We start from the raw sequence: 24,130 nt of genomic DNA on the forward strand, positions 1-24,130 counted from the left end.
TTTGCACTGGGTCAAGTTCGGTGCAGAGATAAGATTTCTTCATGGAGTTTAGAATTTGGGATTGCCTCTGTGAAAGCAGAGGCTGCCTGGGGCAATGTGCTTTGTCAGACCCAGGGGGGAGCAGAGGGAAAGAAGGAGCAGGGTGCAGAGAGGTTGGTGCCTTTGCTGAGAACCTTTAAAAGGCCCAGCCATGCAGGTGTCCCTGCTGTGCTCCCTGGAGCTCTGCATGGCTGGAGATCCGGCTGTACTGCTCCCAGCATGGTGTAAATGAAGAAGGATGGCTCAGGTTTGGCTTTCCTCGCAATTTAAGAAGCCCTGCAGGATGAGGAGCACCCAGGTGAGGTGGAGCAGGATCAGGGAGCAGTTTGGACTCACCAGGTACCATTAGCTTGAGCTCAGGACTGACCCTGCAGGACTGGGCTGGTTTGCACAAGAAGATTTGAGTGTCTCTGCCATGTGCTCCTCATCATTTCCATTATCTGTGTGTTTCCTTTATCTGGGGTACCACAGCTCCTCCCTAGGATGGAGCATTGGCTCTCCAAGCAGCTTTAATCTCTGGCTGTCTTGGGAGGGTCAGGGTGGGAGAGATTTGAGGTCCTCAGCCCTGAAGTGAAGCCCTCCCTGCTTCAGACAGGCCTGCAATTGAAACCAGCTGATCCCAAGTCCTTTGCAAACATTTCCATTTCAAACCACTGAAGTTTTATGTCTTTCTAATAAATTTTTTTTTCTTGAGCCTCATAAATCTCATAAGATCTTGAACAGCTAGTAAATTTGGCCATTCAGATACACACTTTCCAGTAAAGAGGATAATGGTTGCTGTTCCTGATGCCACCTCCCCTCCCCACCCCTTCAGCTGTAGGAATTCACCTCTTGCCTGTGGGCCATGCTAAGAAAGGCAAGATATACAGGTCTCATTTGCAGGAAGGACCAGGGCATTGCTGGGCCTCTGTTTGCTTGGCCACTGCCCCTACCTGCGACCTGAGCAAAGTCATTTGTTCTCTTCACATCTCAGATCAGAATAAATAGGCTGATGTGCCCCTGCTCAGGGGGTTGGGAATCTTGCTCTGTTGAGGCTGGACAGAAAATGTTCTCTTAGGCTTGGATTTTCAGGTGGGCTTGAAAGGACATGAATCCAAGGACAACATAAACCCAACACTCCTCAGAGTCCATTTGGAAACACCAGGCAAAAGTGCTGAAGTTATTTAGGAAAAAACATGCTAGAAAAATAGAAAATTGCAAGCATATTTTCCCCTTCATTTGTTGTCTCCCAAATTCAAACAAGCTTATTTCCTTTCCTGCAATGCTGTTTTTGATAATCTTGTGCCAAAGGCACTGAATCTGTTCTTATTGCTGTCAATAGCAAGATGCCTGTTGCTTTTAATGGTTCAGCTATTAAAACACCACATCCCAGTTGTCTGGCTGTGAGCAATCCCAAGCTAGCGCGGTGACAATATGGAACCTTTTTCCTCTCTGAATGTTTCTCTGCAAAGTTTGACCATTTTGGCTGGGGTAAAACATGTGTCTATCTGGGATTCTTTCCAAGGATGAGATTTTGACAGCTGTGCTCGTGTTGGCAAAAATCCTGACATCTTGTGCTTCGTTGAAATAGCAGATTCTTAGTGGAGAGGGGTGGGAATCCGATTTCATAGATGAACACTTATGAATTGAGGACTGTGAGCCTGGCTGAGCTCTTTTCACTTGGGGGAAAAGGTTGAAGGCATCCTTTGGGAACAGGGTGGAGCCTGCCTTTCTTCCCATCCCCACCTGTGGGCACAGATGGCCGATGGGCAGTGGGGTGGATGGAGCTGTGCGTGCTGCTGCCAGCTTTGTGCAGCAGTTCGGGACATGCCTTGGACTGCACCCATGGAAGTGGGAGTCAGCCTGCCTGCAGCCCATGCCTAATGATTTTCATTTACATATTGGATGTCACGGGCGGTGTTGGTGTGCTTTCAATGGAAATCCACCTTTGCAACCCTGGTCAAAACTTGGCCTGATATTTCTGCCAGAGAGGTGGTGAAAAACAAAGCCTTGCTATATTCTGGAACAGCCTGCTTTGGGGGTTTTATTTTCACTGTTGCGAATGTTGATTGAATGTTTTTTGTTTGTTTTTTTCACTGGAATCTCCATCTTGAACTGGAGAAGTATTTCCCACAAACACTGTAATTATTCAAAGCTGATATATTTTTGCAGTAACCTTCAATATGATGAGCTGTCACTTTTCTTATGAAGAATCACTTATTTGGAGACTAGAATTACTATTATCTCGACAAATAGGGAATGGTGGCACAGAAAATTGTGTCATGAGGTCACCCAAGAACTCCACATCAGAGGCAAGGATAAATGGGAAAGGGTCTGGTGGAAGGTCATAAAAAATTTTTTCAGAAGGTCTTTTGCAAATATTATATTTATTTCAAACTTTCCAGTGGCCAGAGAGTTCCTTTGTATTTTACCAAGAAAAATAAATTAAAGAAAAAAGTCACGAGGTTTTAAAACCATGTCAACAATCATTTGCCATGTCTGGTATTTCACTGGAAATCAAGGAAAAAAATTTAAAATTGTTTGTGTTTTTAAAACATTTTAAAAATTTTTGTGTTTTAAAAACACAAACAAGACAGTAGTGAAACAACAAAACACCAAACAATACATGTCTCCTGTGGAAAACAATTCAAACAGTTTTGTTCAGGAAAGCTTTTAGCTTAGGGTTAGACACACAGAGTCAGACATTCCTGCTTGCATCCATGGCAAATGTGAGGTGTTTCGTGTAACAGTTAAAGCAAAAGCAGCCAATCTGTCTCACAACCATCCTTGCTGTGCATTAAGTGATGTATATAGATATTTATTATCCAACAGAAAGCACTTGGGCAGCTTTTTCATGTGTTTAATCCCTCTAGCATTTTCTAAGGATTTGGAAGGCTGCTGAAGGACAGATGAATCAGATTTGGAATGGCAAAATTTGGGACAGTCCCAGAACAAGAATACCTGAATGTTTGGGGTGGCTGTGATGGCAGGCAGGCGAGCTGAAGGTGAGCTCTGGATTATTTATCTTTGCACAGCCTGGCCTTGTCAGCTGAGTGGCCAAAAATGGGATCAGAATACAAAATTAAGTGGAAAAAGCTGCACCTCCTGTACTTTGTTTATGGGAGAAGGGGCTGAGGAGGACAACAAAGGTCTCCGTTATTGCATGGGAGGCTTGGTCAGCAGGGACTGCCCCATGGCCTTAGAGGCCCTTTCCAAGCCATGCCTTAATGACCAGCTCTTCCCTGCCTCTCCCACTTGTTTTTTGAAAACTAGGGCAAATATTAGCACAACTGTGAGTGCTGGGCTGCTGTGTTGGAGTGCTTCTAACCCGTGTTAGCTTGATTAAAACTAACAGGACTGTTTCTACATTGAGAAGTTCCAGTGGCGTGTCTACCATAAATTAAACTGAAATTTCAACTCTGAGTTGTCTTCTAGTTCTGCAGCAGATCTGTTTACTCAGAAATAGCATAAGGCAGATGTCTTCATCTTTGCTGATTCTTAACAGGTCACAGGCACTGACTTTAAATAGCTAAAAGCCTTTAAAATAATTTTAAAACAGGCTTCCCCCTCCCCTACCTTAACCTTTAGTTGCCCTTAACTAGAAATGCCTGGGATAACATGATCCTAAAACAGACTATATAAACCAAGGAGCAGCTTTAAATATAAAACATGATCATTACCTGAAACCAGCAAAGAGGTTGGAATAATCACTGCTCATGTTTACACTTCACCATTTCAGTGGGTTGTTTTCAATCCTTTAATGATGATGATTAAAAACATACAGGAAACACATAGTAATTAAAGAGAGCACTTAACCGTGATTCTGAAAGCACAGAGGCAGCTTTGAAGTGGGACTGGACACAGTGAGTGTTGCCAAAACATGGCAGGAATTGGAGCACCAGGTAATTGCAGGTACCACGCCACGGCTGTTTTGGCACCTGCAGCATCCGCCTGCAGCAGCAACCTCAGGATCACTCCTTGCACGTCACTGAGACTCCTGCCGCCTCAGACAGGGCTGATTGATGGGGCTGAGCGAGCAGGCAAATACTCTGCTTTGTAATTTACATAGAGCCAAAGTTGAATTTGGGCTTGTTTCTCCACGGGGGACTTTCTGAGGGTGAGGCAATGTTTAGAAAGAGGGCAGGAGGAGGAAATTTGGGGTGACAGCAGAGAGTGGGCACAGGTTCAGGTGCTTTGCCCTGCCAAGGCTTCAGTGTGGGTACTGACTTGAAAGGGAGTTCTCAAGCCACAGGCTCCAAACCTTGTGTTTTAGGAGTGTTTCTGTGGGTGAAGGACAGGGACATGTTTTGTGGAATGGATTCCTTTGTTTGTTTTCCCCATTTAAAACAACAAAAATACTCTTCTTACAATAAGTGCAGAAGGATGAGTGATGAGGCTTGTGCTGTAAAATCATGTTTGCTGGAGATGTCGTCCTGTTTTCCATTGCTTTATTTCATCTGAAAAGGGAGGTCATGGTGGCTGGGGAGAGCACAGTTACTTTCTTGGAAGTACTTTTCCAAGCACTAGAGATGGGCTTTCCCAGTTTAGCTCTGTGTAAGGAGAACAGAGTTCAGAACAGGTCCTAATGCTTCTTTGGGGCTGAAAGGGATTCACTTTTGGTCATTGTCCCTTAATTTTCTACTCCATATCTTTTGATAATTTTCTCTGCAAACCCAAATTCAGGTTCTGCCCCTGTGCTGATGCCACAGAGACCACCTGCATACACCATGTGAGTCCCACTTCTGTGGCGTTCCTGTCCCCCCACAATGTCTCTTTGGAGAAGATCAGCTATCAGGTAATGCTCAGCATGCCTCAAACAAGACTTCTCCACCTAGATCTCTCAAGCAACATGGATAACATTATGGTCCTGCCTGTCACCCAGACCTGTGGGTGTTGTCTTTGATTCCTGTTTCTAGGTTCATACCTGCAGGCACTGTCAAACTCTGGCCATTTGTTTCTGTGCAGCCTCTCTAAAGTATTGCCATTTCTGTCCCCCCTCCTGGCTCACGTGCTTGCCCAGGCTATCCTTACTGTGCTCCTCAATCACTGGTACCACATTGCCAACTGTGGCTCTGGCAAATCCAATCTCACCATGTTCACACACATTCTTTATGCTCCAAAAAGAAATCACTTTCCTCTCCTGCCCATCACCCCTCTTACTGCATCTGCTTGGTCATATCAAACATAATCTATTTGTTTTTTCCCCAAAAAATGGGACCTTTTCCCACCCAATACAGTATTTTTGTTTTGTGGTTAAGATGCCAGTTTTGGCCTCTGAACAGCACATTGGGCCACTCTGTGGTCTCAACTGTTAAAATCTGGAAGTACCCTCACACGTTTCCCTGTGCTGTCAAGGCAGCTGCATCACTCTCTTCCCAGTTTCTCCTCAAAATCTGTTTTTCTTTGCTGGCTGCAAACCCTTCAGAGCAGTGGGGCTGTTGGTGTGATGAGCTCTGAGGGCTGTTGGTGTCCCTGGTCTGTAACATCAGCTGCAGGTTTTGGCTTGGTGTGAAGGTTCCCTGGTTCAGAACCATCCATTTTTGCTGGTTTTGCATGGTGTCACTGTGGGTTACTGCTCCACAAAGGGAACCTGTGGTAATATGAAATAATAATAACTTTAATAGAGAGTAATAATAGCACTGTGTTTGTTGTTGCCCCTGCAACACTGGGCAAAAATTGGTCCTGGAGGAAGTTGGTGTGTTTTATTTTCTTGGGAAAAAATGTGGTGGAGAGAATTCCCACCCCTACTCCACATGTCTTTCACAGGCCCTTTTCATTGCTCCTTGAAATGAAAGGAAAGGATTAAAAAGGATTATAAGTGGTAGGACCAGCATTATGCAATTCTACTTCTGGGCTTTCTGTCCACTCTGTTCAGCCATCATTGCTAGGGACTTTCAGAAAGTGAGCTGAAGTTTGTTTGTGAGAAAAAATAGGAGAATGTCATTGATCCACATCTGTTTCCATTCCTTTTATCTCGTTGGGCTGTTCCATGGAGAAGCCTGGCCTTGTACATGGAGTGCCCAGTACCATGGGCTGTGTAGGACAGGAACAAATTAAAATTAAACTGAAATTTCAACTTCAAGTTGTCTTCTAGTTCTGCAGCAGATCTGTTTACTCAGAAATAGCATAAGGCAGATGTCTTCATCTTTGCTGATGTCTTCATCTCTGCTACTGCATTGCAGCTCAGAATCTCCTGAAGCTGCCAGCCACGTGGAACCAGAACAAACAATGGGTTTGCCCGTGAAAAAAAAATAAAAAAAATCAGATGCCAAAATGTCAGGCTGCAAACTCAGACTGTGGAGCAGTTCTTCCTGTGAGAAGGCAGAACTCTGGTGAAAACAAAAAAAAAAAGAATAATTTTTTGTTTAATCCCAGCCCTGTGTCGGGAACAAAGGTCACTGCATCTGCAGCAGCCAAGTGTGTAGCCCAAGGCCAGGCAACATCTTGAGCCTTCTCTGTGGCTTTGGGACCTTTCACAAAAGCTGGGCACTCTTCCAGCCCTGAGCTGTAGGAAGGACAGTTGACCCACGTTGCACCTGGGGTATACCTCAGCCTTATTTCATTTTCACATAAGGCTTTGTCTAGGTTTATTTTATTTAATGGGCTGCCTTTTTATATTTTTTTTCCTGGTTATACTGTCACAGGAAATTCTCACTGTTCTATTACCTTTTTCCTGTTGGAACTAGCCTTAAAATAAAATGAATAAATAAATACATATACATACATATAAAAATATGCAGACAGGAAAGCCATTCAGATCTGCAGAGGCCTTGATAACGCTGCTGATGAGGTTGCCAGCTTTCCCCATGTCTGAGCTGAACAATTCCCCACCACCCCCTCAACCCCTGGGAACCTGAGGGGAGGTAGCTGTGAAGTTTCTAATTCTGCCTACAGGTGTCTGGTTTGAAAGACACCACATGCCATGCTGTAACCTCATTTAGGAAAAGGGTAATTAAATAAAAATACAGATGTGTTCCAGTCACAGTTCCTGAACATCTGAAGTGCCCGTTGGTTTTAAAAAAGTAAAGGATAAATCTCTCTAGAGGGGCACTGTCCTCTCATCTGTTGTAATTTTATTCAGTATTAGTAGTTTAAATAAGAAAAATGGTTTTGAATGTCAACATCTGCTCTTAACCCTCTCTTTAAAGCAGGAACATTGTGTTTGAAAACAAACAAGAATGGAATGCCTAAACTCCCCTTCTTCTTCTGCCCTGTGCATCCAAAGATTCCTGCCAGTGTTTACTTGTTGCACATTCTGCTCCATCATTTGGTGTTTTTAAGGTGCTACAGATTATCAAAACCTGAGGAGTTATTAGACCTGCTCAGCTTTGTCATAACAAATCAGATAGGCACTGCTGTTACCCTTTTGGATCATTAGCTTGAGAAGTGTGAATGCCACTATATTCTGGATAAATTGCTTAAATAGATTATTTTGAAAAAGATTAGCCAGCTTTAAGATGAACTGTTCCCTGTTCAGTAGTAATGATGATGGTAGTAATGATAACAATAAACTAACTACAGAATTCAGCTGCTCTCAATCCTGTAAAATATTTAACCCCAAGCTTAACTTTCCAAGCATGTTTATTTGAGTTGGTCTTTTACTGGTTTTGGCTGTGGAATAAACCTTTGGGATTAGCAAATACTGAAGAATTGCTAATATATTAATTATCCAGCATAATTAAGGGGGTTGCCACAACAGCTGCGTGGTGTTACTGCCCTGAATGTTTGGTATATATTTTACAAAGCTGTTTGTCTCTCCTTGCCACTGCTTAAACCCCTTTGCTCTTGTGCTGTTGAGGGAAGGAAATCACAGCTGTGAGGGGAGCTTGACCTTGGAGGAAGAGTATGGGGGTACCAAGCCGGGTGGCATTACTGTGAATCTCACTGTGAACCTTTCCAGAAATGCAGGGGGGTTTCCTAAAGCCTGAGCAGTTGTAGTTTTGCTGTTTCTTTGAACTCTCACTTTTATTGTACCAAAAATACACCCCAGTACATTGCTTTTCTAGAGAGGTGCCAACCCACATGTTTCTGGTCTTCATGGGGTGGTGGAAGAAAGCTTAAAACACAATGTGGTTATTATGTCCTAGGCTCCAAAATTGAAAAACACATAAAAAATCTTCTGTATCTCTTAATATTTTTTCAGGATTTTCTAACCTTTCTGGGACCTAACAGGTTTTGAGCACTTAGCAATTCCTTGAGCCCCTGAAGCTTAGCTTATGGGGGATCAGATTTCTATAGAACTTTACAGAAAATTCATCCTTCCTTGCTGTGCTGAGCATTATAGAAACACCACAGGAGAGTGGGTCAGGGCTTCAAAGTCTTTGCCATTAAAATGACAGCCAAAGAGCAGGAGCCACAACTGCAAAAGGTTTTATCAGCTCAGACCCTACTCTGCAGCAGAGCCCTAAGTAGCACCCAGATGCTTGCATGCACAACTCAGAGATGCTGCCACTCTGAGCTTCAGGCTGCTGGGGGGTTTCTCCAGGCTGAGTCCTTCCACCCCTCTGTGTTTGCAGCAAGCAGGGGAGAGCTGAGATCCCCAGCAGGCCCCTGAAGGTCCTGCCTTTCCAACTGCACTCCTTGGGTTATCCTGAAACACCTCCAAACACATCAGGATCCTGCCATTGTCTCAACTGCTCTTTGAATCAGGGGCTCTTAAACAGAGGATATGCCATTCTTCTTTTGTTCCACAACCCCATAAGGCTTAAAGAAAAGGAAGGCAAAAAAAAACCCCAACAAGTAAAACCCAAACTTAAGATGTGCTGTCAGCTTTGCACCAACAGCCAGAGGTGGAAGGGATGGTTAGCCAAGATTAGAGTCCTAAGCTTTGTGATTTCTCCCTGTGAGTTATGGCTGCATGTCAGTAGCTGTAAGTGAAGCAAAATGCAGTAGCTAGGCTGGTGTTCTGTTCAATTGCCTGGGGCCCCAGCTGAAATTTAATAAGCAAATGTAAGATTTTAGTGCTTTGGAATGGAAAGTTTATGGTAAGTTCTTTCTGCAGCCCCTGTGTAAGTGATGTATCACATGCATGGCTTGTGCAGGGCACCTTGGATGAATGCAGCTCTGCTGTTGTGCTGTTCCTCTCCCAGGCTGCAGCCAGGTAAATCTTCAGGTCACAGAGCAAGCTGGAACTGAATACAGTTATGGCTGGGATATCTTCCCTGCAGCTCCATTCACATGGATTAGGAGAATCCTACTGGCTGTGGCAGGTGAGACAATCTGTACTGATTTTTTTGAAGTCAAGTCACGTTCAGGGCTGGCTTATGGAGCATAGATATTTTGGGACATCCTTCAGGTTTAAAAACGCAAAAGTCTTTTTTGGGATTCTCTGAAATTATTCCTCTTTCTTTATTATTTTTTGCAACACAAATTTTTATTGCTCACGTCCAACTCACTAGCGAGGATGGAGAACCCACTCATGGGAAAATGAGAAAAGCTCCTTATTTTAAATATCCAACACTTCTGTTCCCTGCTCAGGAATGGGTGAGGAGTGCATGCTCTCCTCTGCTGCCAGCTTCTGTTTTGCTGGATCTGTTATTTTACAGTTTCTTCATTACGATGGCTCACAGAGACTTGTCAGCTGTTCCTCATCTCTCTCCAAGCATGAAAATCTAGTCTTGAGGGGTGTGTTTAGCATCAGATCATATCAGGAGCTGTTGGCAGGAATGCACTGGGATGGCAAAGGGAGCTTTACCCTTTTCCCAGCTCCCTGCTACTGTTTCCCATTACTACCAGCTGGCACAGCCCATTTGTCAGGGATTTTCTGCATGTTACTCAATGCCTCCAATATCCATGGCTGTCTTTAGGAGATGAGGAGACTGAACAACTCTCAAGAAGTGGTGAATTCAGCCTAACCAGGTAAAAATAAAAGGATCCTCTTTACTTCACACAATTGCCTCCCAACTTTGTCCTTCCAGCATGTGCAGATGATGTGCAAAGGGCCAGAAAAACATGGAGACCTCTCTCTAGGGACACACATCAAAACTATCCATGATCTTTGTGCTCCTTGGTGCCTCTTGCATGGTTTTACTGGGATAGGGCTCAAGTTAAGCATATCCAGTCAGTGAGGACAGAAATTACATAAACTCTTTCAAAAACCAAGTCTCTGTTTCAGCAAAGTCTTTCAAGTTCAGTCACTGAAAGGTCCCCCACGATAATAGACCCCTGTTCATTCCTTTTGCCTTCTCATGCGTGTGTTTATTTCTGTTTGCTCCTTTCTTTTTCACAGATGGCAGATAAATCTTGTCAGTGCTTTTTTGGCTTTGCAGCCTTTTTTTCAATCATCTTTCCTTTTGTATCTCCAGCAATGTGCAAATCTGGTGGTTTGCTATTTCTGCTAAGCGTATTTCTTTTCCATGCTATCTCATTGTCTCAGTCTTGTGTTTTTTGCTGGGTGAAAGAAGAGACAAATTTCCAGTAGGCAAAAAATAAACCAGCCCCAGCTCATGAAAAAAAATGAACCCTTTTTAATCACTGCTATAAAATGTAATGGTTTGATGCAAGTTCCTTGTCAAGGTTGGAAGACTGACCAATAGGTCCCAGAGAAACATCTTTTGATCTGTCTCCTGGATCAATTGGAATTTTATTGCACATGAGGAGAACAATACTGCACGAGCCCTTGAAGTGGAGCGAGCACAGATGACATTTTTATTCATTCTCAGCCAGATTGCCTGGTATTGTGTCCCTTCTGTGAAAAATGACACTCTGGCAACAGGCCACTGACTGCAAAGCATCTTGGCATGGGCCTCCTGTTTGTCTCAGCCTGAGCTGAGCAGCACCAGAGATGCCAGACTGCTGGCCACGAGCTGAGGGTGTTAAAGCACCATCTTTATCAGCATCTCACTGCCATTTTTTGGTAGGAAATACTCGAGGGAGGAGGGGTAGCTCCTGACTGTTTAGATATTTGGTAGCATCAGCAGTGGTAGCTGGCTCTCCCCTTGGGATGAGAAGCAGCTCTCCTGGCTGACAGTGACCAGCACGTTTGTCACAGTCCTGCCAACCCTAAAATTTGGTCCTCAGAGCTTCTGAGTCTGTGCTTCCCATCCTCTTTTTCTTTCCTGGTGTCTAAAGTGGAATGTTTAAAAGTCTTCAAGTGATTAGGAGGACAAATCCGATTGACTTCCAGTTTTGCCTGAGCCATCACCGTTGCTGCAGCAGAGGCAAAGCCTCATGAATTTCTCTCAGACTTTTCAGAGGGCAACCCCTCATTTGGTCTGATAGGGAGGTGTCCTGGAGTGTCTGGGGACAGGTGACACTGAGCTGGGGGTTCTATTGTAGCTTGACTCTTGGCTGTCAAAACTGGGTGTAATACTGAGGCATTTCCATCATTATAGAATAGTCCATATCATAAATCTTTTTTCTGATGTCCCTGTTGAGTCTTTCTGTCTTCTGAGAAGAGTTTAAATGCAGAAGAAGAGGGAGATTTTCTTCTTCCAAGCCCAACAGTTCAACCCACCTGGGCCCATTCCTGGGTAGCCCACTCCAGGTTAGCCACCCCTGGCATGGGCTCATCTCCAGAGGTCCCTTCCACCCCTAACTATTCTGTGATTCTGAACTATTACTTTGTAGGGTGCCCAGATTTTTATTAAATTTAAATATATTTTTATTCCATCCAAGCAGGAGCATGGCAAGGTGTGCAACAGCCTCCACTGTGAGACCCTGGGCTGGAATCTGGATGTGAATTTGTCTCTCCTGCTGGAACCAGGCTCCCTCTGTGCCTACTGCTGTGGAATGGGTATTTCCCTAACTAAATAGCTGCATTTTCCTGAAGGAAGGACAGTGTCTGTGCCTTCAGCTCTGATGCAGTGTGACATGTACCGTAGGACCTGTCATCATTCATGAAGTCAGTTCTGTTTCAATGTTAATAAGTCCTTAATCAAGTCATTTGTTTCATACAGGATGTCACATTTAGCAGGGAATTGTCAAATGCTTGAAAACTGGAATCACAGGAGCACTGTTTAATGCTAAGTGGTATCTGCATCATATCTGAAGCTGGACCATGCCAGGAAAACATCCTTCACATTCTGCACTAATATTTCCAAGCTTTCAGGACCAATCATGGGTTGGCTGGGTATGTACATTATTTCTCTCTGTTTATGTGTGGCATATGATTATATCCTATATTTAGTAACTCATTCTCACATTGCTTATCTGTTCTGTGTTTTTTTTTTTTTTCTGGCTGGTTCTTTTGCTTTTTAAAATAATACTGTGCAGCATTGCACCAGTCACTTAAAACCAAGATTGGCACTCTCAGTCCATTAGAAAATAACTGAAATTTAAAACTGGTGCTCCTCATTCTAGTGTGTTTGTGATATGCAAGGGAAAAGAAGAGGCTTGAGCCAAGCAGCTGCTGGTGGGATTAAGTGGGAAGCTGTCCAGAGAACCAGGTTTATGATTATCATCTCCTGTTCTTGATGTTGTCTTCAAGAGGAACAGAGCTAAGGGCTAAAATTGTAGCTCTAATATCTAGTTCCTGTAAGTCTGAAAATAAGAAAAGGAAGTTATAGTGAATTCGTGGCAAGTATTGTCCCAACGAATGTTCCTTCTTTTATTTAAATCACATTTAATATTGTGCCTGTTTCGGTCTGCAAATAGGTACATCACAGTGTCAGTGTTAATGGGAAACACACCTGTATGTGCCCCATCAGCTGCTATAAAACAGTGTCATTATGTACAAAATACCTGCAAAGTGGAAGATTGAGAAGTTTTGGGGGTTTTTTGCCTTAGGGAACCGTTTGTATTTATATTTTAACTCTGCTGTACTGTCGTGTCCTTCTCGTGAGCCAGACCCCTTGTGGTAGTTCTGTGAAGACACAGAAGGAGTCCTGGTTGTATCTGTGGACAAAGCATTTTGGTTTGGGGCTTTCCCCAGTTTCTGTCCTGAAATACTCAGTAAAAAATAGTTTAAAAAAAGGAGTTATAAAATACTGCTGCAGATTATATTTTGTGTTCCCACAGTCGTTCCTGGTTCCAATCAGTTGATCAAAAATACTGGATGTATTAAGGGTCCATGTTTTCTTCAAAAAAATGTTGTGTTCTCCTAAAAGCTCTTTTTCCCTATTAAATGTTCTATTTGAATGTAGTCCAAGTCATAATGAGTGCTGGAGCAATTAAAGTATCAGCCACTATAAGGAGTCTTGGGAGCACAGGAGACAGATAGGATCAGGGTTTAAGCTACTTAAATACCTTTTATGAGAAATAAAGATTTCACAAACCTCAGTTTCAAACAAAATAGTTGACATATGCTAAGCTCAAAGTACTAAACTTCTTCTCCTGCCCTCTCCCACTAAACAAATAATGATCTATGAAATATTTAAACTTTATATCTGCAGGAAGAAAGAAAACACTTTTTTTCTATTTAAAAATTTTTTGGCAGGTGCTCAGATATTTATGATAATGGGATCATAAAATGACATGGAAAGGTTAGTGGGAAGGTGCAGTGGGAATTTTGAGTGTGACTTTGTAAAATGTCACATTTGTTAAATCTTACTCAAATTGTAGCCAGAGTGTTTGTTCATTTGCATGGCCTAATATAGTTATTGTGCATTAGGAAACTCTTAAATCAACAAAGTGTTTGTGTGCAGGGCTGGATCATGCCTTCACATGCTGCAATCAGTTAAATTCCTTTAAGAAAGGAAAAGCCTTTTAAATATTTTTTCATTAACACATACTATTAAGTGGGTAAGTGCTCTAAGTATATTTTAATTTAATTTAGATTTAGCAGCAACATTTTTCCCATACTAATTAAATGCCAGTTTGTTATTAAGAAAATATTTATTGAAGTTGAACTTGGTGATAGATACATATCTATCACATCACTGTTAAACCTCATTAAATAGTGTTTTAATTGCAATTTGTTTTTAATTACCATTCATTAAGCATATTATTAAATCTAAATTGCATGCTTATGAAAGACAGGGTTGCCAATACAAGTGGCTGAGGCCCTTAACTACTGCTTTGCTTTTAGGTTCCCATAATTTGAAGTGTGTAGGGTGAAAGTTTGATCTATTTATATTATTTCTATTATTATCTCCCTCACTGCCTGTGTCTCCCATCTTTATTAACAGAATTAATAACATCTGAGGCAGTCAACAGATATAAAAGGAAAATAGAGTATGAAAAGTGGTGACAAAACAGGTCTTTGGGCAAGGAAGCAGGGAGGAAGCAATGGGACAGAAGGAGGCTGGCAGGGAAAATAGCAGTTAAACAGGGCACTGAAACCCATTTTCTAAATTGGAGGATGGGGACTGGGAGCCTGAAGGATGCAGAGGGATGCTGTTCATGATTTGAAGAGCTTTTTCTCCTTGGCTTGTCATGGGTAGTGTGGCCAGGGTCAGTCTGAGACAGCCCAGCAAAAAGGTTTGCTGGTCCCAGTGTGGATTGGCAGAGCTGCCAGAGCAGGGAGGGTTTGTCCTCAGGATGAGCACAGAGCATTCTGCTGGTGGCTGCACAGCATCAGCTCACAGGCAGCAGTTACAGAGAAAACCCTTTCAAACTTCCCAAATTTTTACCTACAGGCAGCACTGCCCCCCTTCAGAAATGCCACTCAAAGGAGCAACCACATGGGATGTGTGAACTTGCTTTCCTTAGACATGTTTGCCAGATTTCTTAGTAGTAGTCCGTGAATCTAAGGTAAGCTGAAAAATCCTGATAGAAGGTCTTTCTTTTCTAAGGATATCAGCTCTTTCAGGAGAAAGACCCCACTGAGTCAGGTTTTTAAGGGCAGGGTGGTTTTTAAAATCTTAAAAGAAATGAGTCTTTTGGAGCTTTTCACCTAGGAATGACACTTGATTTTTGCCAACGGGGAGGAAAGGCTGGGAAGAAAGGTGTGAGGTGTTTGTTCTGCTGGAGACCAGCTCAACAAAACCAGTTAGCAGGCTGGAGAACATTCCCAAAGGGAGAAGGAGGGACAGTAAATGACAAAAGGCATGGGGTGCAGTGTTGGCATCCTCTATTGTGGCACTGTCTGACCCTCTCAGAACACTCAGTGGGGAATTGATGGCAATGGGGGCTCCTGGACAGTACCATAGGGGTGAAATCACATTGGTACATGCAAACAGCAGAGGCAACCTGATGTATTGCCAATGTTCCCATGGGCTGGATAAAGAAAGACAGTAAAACAGTAAAACTCTGCACGTTGATGCTCTCTGGCTCTGGTTCTGCTTGCATTGAGGATGGTTTTGTGCCAGGTTATCTCCATTGACTCCAATGGATAATCTCCAATTCACAGTGCAGTTTAAATCAGAGGCAGGACATCGTTTCTCCTCTTTCCAATTCATGAATCTCTTTCAAAACCTTCTGTACCAGATGTTACAACTGTAAGCAAATTATCCTGGCAAGCCAAAGTATCTCCTCATGAGTCTGTGTCACAGTAGGCCCTGGTGCCTCTATCTGCCTCTGGATCTTTTGCTCATAAACCATTAGTTATACGTTTTTTTTGGCAGATGGGTATCTTCCATGAAAAAGCCATTTCCATTCCAATGCAACAGTGCTTTTATATGGCCTGTTTCAGTCCCTGTTGCACAACCTTTCTGCACAATGATTCATTATTCTATCTTCTTGATATGCTGAATCATGGGATGACACTTTGCCAGCTGCTTTGTATGCCAACAATAACTTGCTCGTGTTTCAAAGATAGAGGAGGCTGCACAAATCACTGCAGCACAGGGAGCCTGGACATTTGGCTGAGGGAAGTTCTCAGCAGGCATCAAACTCCTGGTGGATGGGGGAGTTACCTCTCAGCTCCTGCTCTCTTTGGATGGCTGCAGGGAGATGCATTTGGCCTCCACTTGTCTTTGCAAAGCTGCAGGAGGATGAGGCTCCTGTTGCCTCTAAACTGATGGCAATCAGCCTCTCCTGCACTGTGGCCCCTGAACTGAGAGGACACAAATCAGCCCACATCTCTGTGGAGCATCTGCACTCAAAGGCTTGACTTAGCAGAAACCTGGAATGGTGGAGATGACTTCAGAATTACCCCCACAGATACATCAGGTGCCTCTGTGGGATTTCCTGACACCATCCCCAACATGCTGATGTTAAATTAATCCCTTTCCTGCTGCAGTGGCCTCAGGAGTGCACATTCCCCCACGTGTCCCTCCGTGGCTCCTGGGCACAGGGGTGCTGGGTTACAGCACAGCTGCTGGCTCTCCATAATTCAAGGCTTGGGTAATGATTTTTAACTTCTATTTAAAAATTAATTTGCTTTTGTCAGTGATGCACAGGATCCTTGCAGAGGTAAATGATGCTTTCCCTTGGCCATTTTAAAGTTCTTTCTGATTTGTCTTTGCTAGGAGATTCTAACAGTAGCTATTTATCTGATCACAGAGAATTCGAGTCCGTTGGGTATAGTCACAGCTGTTCTGAGAAAAGAGATAAGATTTTGGTCAGAAAGGAATATATTACACTTCTTGAAAGCAGGGACTTTAAAGGAAATGCTCTTGTGTTTTTAATATTTTTTTATTTGAATGCTATATTGTAATTCTCAGTGTACTTCAGTTTGTAGCACAGCACAGTACTACAGACCTTATGCACTTCAGACAGTCATTTGAAAGGCCTTTGGTTTTCTTTTGAAAACTGTAAACCAATTAAAAAGTCAAGATTAGTAAGGGGTGTCCTAATAAACCTTGAGGGTACATTCACACATATAATTTTTAAGCGTAGTTGCTGCAAATATACAAGCATACCCAGTATTTTTAGGTGTTATAACCTGAGATTTCTATAGGACATATTCCTCCCCCTGTGCTTATTGCATGCTCATATTCCATGAGAATCTGACCATGTGCAGTTAGGCTTTGATGTGAGATACAATAAAGATCACATTTTAAGATCAATGTGTACATAATTGTCTGACACACGGCTGTATAGAAAAGGTCAAGGGACTTAGTGTTTTCATTCAGGGTATGGGAAACATTTTTCTGATGGATAATATATTTCTATAATATAAGAATTTTTCTTTTTTTTTTTTTTTGCTTTGCTACTTCTAGTTCAGTATCTTCAGCCTCAACCATTCTGCATTATTATTCCTTGTATTTATGTGTTTATTTGCTTGTGCCTTTATTCCCTGTGTGTTACCACTCCTCTTTCCCATCCCCAAGTGGTTCTGCAGGGCTGCCCTGCCACAGAAATGGGTCAGCCCAGCTCCAAGGGCTGCAGAGTGCTGGGATGGGGATCCACCTAGCAACACCACCACACTAATGCCACATTGGGAAATTTGCCCTACAGGAGTTTGTCTTGATTAAAGGCTTCGGTCTGTCTTTGCAACACAAACATAGGAGCCCCCATGCTGCTCTCTGAAATTTACAGCGTATTTTCTTTTTACTCAAGCATATTGAAGCAGAACAGAAGAAAGGATCAAAGGTACCGTAATGTTTCTATAAACAAGTACTACTTAGTTTGGTTTTTTTTATCTTGGGTTTATTTTTTTCCAAACAAATCTTCTAGGCACATTAGGCTCAGATTACATTTTATTGCCAAATCACCAGCTGGCAACAAAATCGCATATGTCTGTGTAAATACAGTGGATGAGAAGCTGAACAGGAGATGTGAGATGATTCAAGCAGTCATATTGGCTTCTACACCTTAAAATTTGACTGTTTTATCTGTCTATTCAGCAATGTCCTGTACAGACCCCATTTCAGCATGAAATACTAAAATCTCAGCTTGGGGTAATTCTGTCTGTGGTTTTCCTCTCTTCCAGTGAATTTACAGGAAAACAGATAATTCTCTGGGACTATAACTCAGAAATTCATTTTTTGTTTGCTCACCAAGTGATGACTAATCCACTCCCTGTTACTCAAATATAGGTGTAACTCTTGTGATGACATTATTATGAAGCATTTTTACTTTGAGGGCCCCATGATCCTTTGAAGGTAATGCAATTTAGCAATTTGCTTGAGGGCCCTATTGCTGCCTGTTGGGTACATTTGGATTCACTTGGCAATGAAGCCTCAGCATTGATTAATTTATCATTAAGGTCAATGTTGCTATACAGTCTTCTGTATTTGTAGTTAGGCATTGGCATGGTCACTTCAATTTGTAAATTCAGTTTCTTCATGTACCCCAGGGGAAAAAAAGCCTGACCATTATTAGGCAAACATAAAAAAGTTAGTAATCATCATTGTGCTTCTAAAAGCAGATGAACTAGAGCATCTTTTCTGAGCTGAGGTATGATACAGAGTTTTCCCCATGCAGTCTTGAACAATGGGTTTGTTTTGGCTAAAATTAGGCTCCTTTTGGATCCCAGGTGAAAGAATATTTGTCTCATAAGGGAAGACATTCCTTGACAGAGCTGGGTAACAGGGCTCCCTTTGTCAGAACAGTGGCACAGAAACACTCAGCAGCTCTCAAGGATCTGTTTGAAGGGGTAATCTTGCCCTCAGTCAATAAACTCGAAAAGAGCTTAATTAATGAGCAGGGAACAAGCTCCATTATCTGGGAGGTGGAGGACAGAAATTAAAGGGGTTAAAGAATAAATGGGGTTTGTTTCCTGCTAAAACTTTTAATCTTTGTGTTTTCCCTAACGTCCTTAGGAGATTTTGATCCTAACTGACTTCTGGAAGCTCTCAGCCCTACTATGAGCTGTGCTTTTTCTGTCATAGTCTGATGTTTTATTTACAGTATTTCCCTTTATTTTGTAATACAACCTGGGCTGTGATGTGGGGGAGAGGGGCTCCAGTTTTGGAAATAACAGTGCATACCCACTAGCTGGTGCTTTTCCCAAATTGGCCAGGATAGAGAATACTTCCTGCCCCATTCAGAATCATCTGCATAGAAAGATAAAACGGGAGTTAACAAAGGTCAGGTTTATGACAGGGAAAGAAGGCTGCTAATGACCATTATCTATGCCACAGGTTTAACTTCATTACTTTTGCATTAAGTTCTTAATGCCCAAAGCAATAAGCAAACTGAGTCCTGTTGAACTGTAGTAACCTAATCTTCTCTCCAAATGAAATAGAGGGGAAAGCAGAGTCATTTGGCATGGCCTTTATTTTGTCTTCTCTTTCCCCATCCCCCAGTCACATATTAGGCCTGTTGTGAGTTTCCCTTCCTTCTTACAGCCTTTTTCTTGTGTCTCTTTCCTTTCTTCCTGAGTTTTTCAGACTGTCCAAAGTGGTATTTGGTGCAGGATTTGATGAGAGGGTTTAGGCCTTCCATAAAGTGGGTCTGAGGTTTGTCACAGGGAGAAATCTCTCTTGATAATATTTTGAAGTACAGAATTATGCAAAGTATGTCCAGAATAAAAAGCTTTTAATTCACAGTTAACAAACTTGAGCTGGCTGTGACATTGTGGTTCCCAGTGAGTCAGATCTAGGAGAGAACATTTGCTGGGTGTTTTGAAGTATCATCACACTTTTGCATCCCAAGGACAGCAGTGGATGATCATATCCCAGTGTGACTGATTGGCACACACCAGCCTGGACTCCAAACATTAATTCATGTTCTGCCCATAATCCAGTTGCAACCCCTGATGACAATTATGAAGTGTTCAGGCCAGGCTGGATGGAGCTCTGAGCAACTTGGTCCAGTGGAAGGTGTCCCTGCCCACAGCAGTGGGGCTGGAATTGGATGATATTTAAAGTCTTTTCCAATCCAAGCCATTCTATGATTCCATGATTTATGGCTCTGAAGTTGCACCACCAAATGTGTCAACAGTTTAGTCTTAGTGAGCAAAGAACAAATACCAACAGAGAATTAAATGTAATTCATGATTTAGAATGAGATCAGTCATTTCAGCTAATTTCCTACTCACCCTCAAATTTGACAAAAAATAATGAATTTCCCTCTTGTGGTGTGGCGTGAAGACTTATGCTCTGTAGCTGGGAAAGGAAATGCACTAAGAGGGAGAAAAACTGGATTTTTTCATATGTGAGATTCACAGACCAACAGCCTCAGATTTTGGCAAAGGGTGAAATCAACAGAGCATCTTTTCGGGGTCCCCCAGCAGAATGAGAGCAAACCAGTGCTGGCAGGTAACTGGTGCATCTGCCCAGTGTGCAGGGAATATATTACTGCTCCTAGAAAAAGGATCCCAAAGTGGCATGAGAAATACACTAAAATACGCAGATAGAAGGAAATTATATAAACTCTGGAGAGTTAAGCAATGGATGTGAACACCTATGTAAAAACTCTTTAGAGTTTTTAAGCCTGGAATCACCTTGATTCCAGGTGATCAAAGAATCCTCTGATTCCCCGATAGGAATGCAAGGTAATATCTTACACCAATTCAGTATCATATGTTCACCTCTATATGAGAACCTTGCACTCTGAGGAATAAGTGCTGTAGGCTGAACATTTTTCTTATGAGTTGTTCCCTGTTTAGAACGATCAGGGTTGCCAGATACTTGGGATTCTGAGGAAATTGTCCCTCTGTAATCATGTTTCCCTGCCATGCTGCACAAAAAGGTTTCGTTTCCTTGCCCCTTTCTGCCTTGGAAAGGACATATCAATGTGGTTTTTCTGTAGCCAGGGAGCTGTGGCTACAGTAAGCTCCATGGTATTACAGCTAGGCTTGATATATTGGTCTGACAGGCATCATCTGTTTTAAGAAGTGGTATCTCCTCTCCACAGACCTGTCTGCCTTCTGAATTCTTGACTTGGCTCTACAGCTGCTTTTTTTGGCTTTTAGTGGGCACAGGTTCTCTTTTAAATCAGCAGATTTATCACTATTCTCCCAAATGAGGTGTTTCTTGTTCTTCTAAAATAGGAGTCAAGCTACAAGGCATGTCAATTCAAGCTGCTGGGAATGCCAGAGGTAGGAAGAAGGGAATGGTGGATCCTCAGGTTTGTGTAAATGGGAGCAAATGAAATGGTCTCTGCTGTGTCTTTGATACTGACTTGTGAAGCTTTGCCTTCCTCTGATGGGAGGGAAGGGAATTAACTTCATCCCTGCACTGGGATATCAAACTCCAATGTCTCCCACTTGGATAAGTTTTTCCTCTCCTCCTTCTCATTTTCTTTGTGTTTTTTTCTGATTGTAGTCTTCTTTTAGACATGGGAAGCAACTTTGTTAGATGCCAAATTGTGTATTTACTCACTAAACACCTATTTTTTTGAACAAACAAGCTGCAATAATTCTGGTGTTCAGGATGAAGAGGGCTTAGGGAGAAGCAAAACTGTTTCCTAGGCATGCAGATCAAGAACCCCCGTGCAGTGAACTACATCTGATTCAACACAGCCCACAAAATTAAATCTTGTTCATGCTTAAGCATTTAATTACTGCAGATGTTCAGGAGATACCCTGAGAAGCATCACCTACAGGGGCCCTTTGGACAGATGCTGTTTGCCTTGACACTCCATCTGTCACTTAAAAATAATCACTGAAGCTTCAGCTGGCATAACCCTGCAGGGCTGGCATCAAGGCATGGCACAGAAGAGGTTAAAAATGAGGCCAAGGTCACAGCATGCTGTGAGTGGTAGAAGGTCAGTGGGTGATGATTTCCTTCTTGTTCTCCATTATTTTCAGCAGAGAGATGTCTCTGCAGCATTAGGACTGCAAGGTTTTGCTTTCTGGAGGATCTTTCAACACCAATGATATCATCCCCTTGGCTTTTTATATCCTTAAAATATATATCCAGAGTGTGCTTTGGAGATGAGCAAGATATGGCAGCAAAAAATGGGTATGGCCTAAACCAAATTAAAAACTTGGTTGTTTTATATCAACAAACACGGATTTGGGGCACCATTGGGACCTACCAACAGAGCCTCAGAGAAGCATGGTGCCTTTAGAAGGTTTATTAGATTTCTGCAATTTGTTGGTGTAGATCAGTTATTTGACCAGTACCATCTCTCCTCTTGGCTATTGGGTTGTGGCATGTGGGGTTTTTGGCTCCAAATCCTAGTCAGGTTTGGTCAGTGAGATGTTTTCACTCAACTGAATCGCCTGTAACACTGTCAGAAAGCTGAGAGCTTTGCAGGGCACCAAGTTTATATCATTACAAGTTTACATCATTTGGTACTGCTGCCTGTAACAAGAATGATTGGCTCATAATTAATTGTATTTATGGTTGTTGCATTGTTGTCAAGACTATGTTGGTAAAGGTTTTCCTCAGCCACCTCACCACATTTACAGCAGGGATATTTAGCAGTTCTAAAAGGGTTTAGGAATGACCTCTTGTGAGGGAGACCTTGAGGTTAGATTGTCTTTTCATTCTACACCTCACAAATAACCAGTTTTTGTTTCAGTCACCCTGGTTTCCTGCAGGATAGGAGGAAAACACTAACATGCCATTTTACTGCTTTATCCAGGTTATCAAGTAGGAAATATTCAGGACAGCTTTTTTTTTTTTAATTGTCCATGACTTGGTTATAGGTAAATACATCTTTTGCACTCCTCATTTTCTTCTAAGATCTAGGCCCTATCTAAGTAGATTATAAACATTGATTTAAACATTCAGTCATGCAAATCTTTCTACGAGGTTCAGTAATAGCAGCTAGGTCAAATTAGTGCTCATAAATGACTAATTCTATTTCCTCTTGTTTATTACCCAGGCCTTTGGCATTGTTGTATAGTTAATTAAATAATTTCTTCTTCTCATCTTCTCTTTGCATTCAGCGCCTTCCTGACCATAGTCTCCAATGGAAATCCATCAAGGGCAGGGTTCACTGGTGCAGCAGTTTGTAGATGGTGGATGGGGGCTCTCCTCACCTCTCTGGGGTCCTTCTGATTGACACCTGAGCACTGCACCAGGAGCTGCTGCCACCTCTGAAATTCCCCTCCTGCATCCAAACTGAGAGCTGAGGGATGGAGGTCAAGGCTCCCTTTTTGTCCTGTAACATAGAATCCTGGCTTTGTCTCTCCTCTGTTCTCCAGAATTGACAGATTATTGTTCTTTGTCACTTTTTGGTCCTTACCCCTGATTGAAAGGGATGTCTGACTTCAAGGGATGTGCTTTGTGTCAGGAGATCAATTAGGTTTGTTCGGTGTCCCTTCTGAAGCTTCTTTTTTTTAGTATCCGTTTTTATGCTCCCAGGTCTGATTTCTGTTACTGCTTATCCTTTATATAGATTTCATTCCCTTCTTCATCTGAAGGAGAATGTTTTTTCCTATTAAGTGGCAGTGCTGCTGCTCCTCATCCCAGGATTTAAGTAACTAGCATTTTTCCCTGATCTGCCAGCACTAAATTCACACAATATAACAGAAAACCAAGCCCATACACTGTCAAACAGAGACACTCCCACAGCGTGGTGACCCTCTTTCTGTCACCTGCCACAATTTTCATGCTCAACCTACAGCTGTGAAACTGTTTTTCCCCCTTCCCTTTGAACAACAAAGTCCAAAGAACACTCCTCAGTTTGATGCCTGTCACAATTTGCAGACCATCCTCGGACAGAGATGATACTGCTAATAGTGAGGGAAGAGCTGTTCTGAAAGCAGCAGCAGCAGCTTTTCATTGACAGCTCTTCCAGTGGGTCTGAGCTAATAAGAGGCACGCTGCAAACTTTATTTAATTTGTATGGGTCTGGTCCAGAGCCTTCCTCTTGACTTCAGGGCCATTGGATCAGGCTGCATGGTAGCTACAGCTTTGCTTTGTGACTCAGTATCACTGTCTTGGAACAGTCTCTGCCAAATCAGTCAGTTTTTCCATTAAAACCTTCTCCAAGGAGAAAAATGAGTGTTCAGCTAGCTGTCTGCTAACAGAAAAGTCTGATTTTTCACTTGTGTGTTTTTCCTAAATAACTTTCTCTTCCTCCATGAGAAACTTCTGGGCTTCAGGTGGGACAGTTCTGAGTGTCTCACACACAGCTGATAATATCTGCCTGAATCTTTACCAGCTTTTTTGAATGTTCCTTTCTGCTTTCAATACATTTCCATGTTGTTACCTCAGAGGAAACTAATTTTTTAGGAGTGAAATGTGCTGACCATATTTCCAATTAATCTTCTGTGACAGCAGTGGCTGTTGCGTGACTGACCTGTGACTAAATAACTACAACAGTAAAATAATCTAACACCATAAAAAACAAAACTAAAACTCTGACTCTGTAAAATGGTATTTTTTATGAGCTGAGCATATACTCCATTAGGGAAAATGAGACTGTTTGCATTACCCAGCTTCACCATATACCTGCCTCTTTCCATATATGTGAATTCCAAGGATGGCTGGTTTAGGCTTGTATT

General features: G+C 42.4%; 1 long non-coding RNA gene across 6 annotated transcripts in view; it reads left to right on the top strand.

Annotated features, from left to right (window-relative positions):
• The window catches only part of LOC102073192 (uncharacterized), a 159,419-nt gene that overhangs the window by 18,937 nt on the left and 116,352 nt on the right, over nt 1–24,130 (top strand). For 4 of the 6 annotated variants that reach the window (XR_012583012.1, XR_012583017.1, XR_012583013.1 and 1 more), the window contains exon 5: nt 4,702–12,088. This is a non-coding gene — a long non-coding RNA (uncharacterized LOC102073192). The remainder of the gene's footprint in view (nt 1–4,701; nt 12,089–24,130) is intronic. The other 2 variants (XR_012583014.1, XR_012583016.1) reach the window with 2 other exon arrangements.

The sequence above is a fragment of the Zonotrichia albicollis genome, chromosome 17 (assembly GCF_047830755.1).
Source record: "Zonotrichia albicollis isolate bZonAlb1 chromosome 17, bZonAlb1.hap1, whole genome shotgun sequence".
Lineage (NCBI taxonomy): Eukaryota > Metazoa > Chordata > Aves > Passeriformes > Passerellidae > Zonotrichia > Zonotrichia albicollis.